Raw genomic sequence first — 2544 nt, 5'->3', positions numbered from 1 at the left:
TTAGATATTAAAACACTCCCAAGAGAGGTGCTATGTGCACAGACTGTGGAGCTGGCACCCAGAAATCTACTGGACTGGGTTGACATCACATCTCACAAGATCTCAGTGGGATTGATGCCTGCTCTCCTCTGGAAGCCTCACCGGCTTCCAGAAGCTAGTTCACTTTTTGCTCCTAGGCCTCCCACTCTGGACCATAGTCCCTCCTGACTCTCAAAAAGGTGCCCTCAGCTACTGCGTGGTGTAGGAGGAGGCATCTCTCTACTCTTTGGTCAATCAGTGCTTTAACATACTGATTGCTAATCCAGAGAAATTGTGTTCTAAAAGACCCAGTGGAACATTTGCCTTCCGGAGCATTGGAGTTGCTCTCAGAAAGTAGCTGATGGATTCCTTAGGGTGACAGCTTGCCAAGGATTCTTGTGGTTATTCCATTTGACAGGGTGTCTGCTGCCAAATTTGTTATGAGATGGCTCTGTAAGTATGAAAACCCTAAAATGCATACAATGTCAGTGAGTATCTGACTATATTCTAGCCCTGCAGGTCTCACCTCAGCAAACTGCACAATTCGAAGAGTTCTTCATGGCAATTAAGAAACTTTTAGCAACAGTGAAACAAAAGACTACTGAAAATTCAGATGATGTCACCCTCTTGTGTAGTTTAAAAACACTTTGGAATCTTACAGATGAGTCTCCAGCTTCCTGCAAGTACTTTATTGAAAATCGAAGATTGGCAATCCTCATCCATGTGCCCTAGAAAAACATAGCTGAAGTCAGAGAGCTCTCTTCCAAATTGATAACCGAAGATGTGTTGAAGTATATCAGCAACCTGTTCCAGAGCTATTTTGTTGCAGGCATCCTGACCCACCTGATATCTGACAGCCTTGGGTATCCCATAACCTGCAGAGGAGTGTTCTTCTCCAGAATCTGCATGCAGCCATCCAAAATTGCCCAAGTTCAAGGTGTAAGACAGCGGCATTGGTGACCTACCGATCCTTCAAGGTATTTTTTTCCCACTCCTTGGTAACTTATCTGAACCAGAAGTTCATCATCGGTCATTATGGACTATGTATCATGCAGGCAGTAAAAGGTCCAAAAAGTACTGCAAAATGTTAGTTGAAGAAGAATTGTAGCTTTTGTGTGACATCCAGGAGTACAGTGAGACAAACCCCTAGTCAAAGCAGAATGCAAGCTCCAGTTTAGATGAGTTCAGAATACATTTCATGAACTGTCAGAGACCTTCTCTGTATTGCATGTCCTTCTTAACCTAACAGGCTTCAGAGGTGCTCTGTGTCCCTCAGTGTCAGGTTTTCTGCCCTGTCAGCCAATGAATATTAAAACCAGTTGTCATCAGAGTTTGTGAATTGGCCTCCTCATTGGTCTTTCATAGCTGACCTTCTATAAATTTTAAAAAATAAATTTTATGATTGTCATAATCCCAAATCAAGCTGAAGTGATTCTGGGGATACCCCATCCTTTAGCAAACATTTTTGAAAAAACAAACCCTAGACTCTGTGAAAAGACCTGAGACTTGCATTGGCGTAGCGATGCCAGTTACTTTTCTTTAGCCCTGTGCAATTTCTTATCTCTGGGAGTTAATCAGGGGAAGGGGACCTAGTGGAGGAGTATAAAAAGAAAAACAAAAGAATACAGATACAACGGTATCTTTTACCTCAGAAGTAGAGGAAAGAGAAATATATTTTTTGCAATTTGGGTATTTTGCAACAAAAATAAATAAATGGGATCTGATCAAATTAAAAAGCTTCTGCACAGCTAAGGAAGCTATCATTACAGTGAATAGACAACCTATAGAATGGGAGAAAATATTTACATGCAACACATCCGATAAAGGGCTGATAACAGGAATCTATATAGAACTTAAGAAAATTAACAAGAAAAAATCAAATGACCACATCAAAAAATGGGCAAAGGACATGAACGAAAACTTTTCAAAAGAAGACAGAATAATGGCAAGCAAACATATAAAAAAAATGTTCAACACGTCTGATCATTAGGGAAATACAAATCAAAACCACAATGAGATATCACCTAACTCTGGTGAGAGTGGCCTTTATCAAAAAGTCCCCAAACAACGAATGCCGGCATGGATGTGGAGAGATTGGAACACTGACACTGCCAGTGGAACTGCAAATTAGTACAAAACCTGTGGAAAGTAATTTGGAGATATTTCAAAGAACTAAAAATAGAAATACCATTTGATCTAGTAATCCCACTACTAGGCATCTATTCAAAGGAAAAAAAAGACGTTCTATAATAAAGACATTTGCACTTGAATGTTTATGGCAGCACAATTCACAATTGCAAAGATGTGGAAACAACCCAAGTGTCCGTCAATACATGAATGGATTAATAAAATGTGGTATATGTATACCATGGAATACTACTCAACTACTAAAAACAATGGTGAACTAGCACCTCTTATATTATCCTGGATGCAGGTGGAGCCCATCCTTTGAAGTGAGGTATCACAAGAATGGAAAAACAAGCACCACATGTACTCACCATCAAATTGGTCCGATGGATCAACACT

General features: G+C 40.1%; 1 pseudogene; it reads left to right on the top strand.

Annotated features, from left to right (window-relative positions):
• Nucleotides 1–750: 750 nt before the first annotated feature.
• On the top strand, nucleotides 751–1264 carry LOC105805381 (annotated as a pseudogene).
• Nucleotides 1265–2544: the final 1280 nt, after the last annotated feature.

This window comes from Propithecus coquereli, unplaced genomic scaffold, assembly GCF_000956105.1.
Source record: "Propithecus coquereli isolate 6110/MARCELLA unplaced genomic scaffold, Pcoq_1.0 Scaffold128, whole genome shotgun sequence".
Lineage (NCBI taxonomy): Eukaryota > Metazoa > Chordata > Mammalia > Primates > Indriidae > Propithecus > Propithecus coquereli.
Note: the sequence above shows the minus strand (reverse complement) of the source record. Positions and strands in the feature narration are given on the sequence as shown.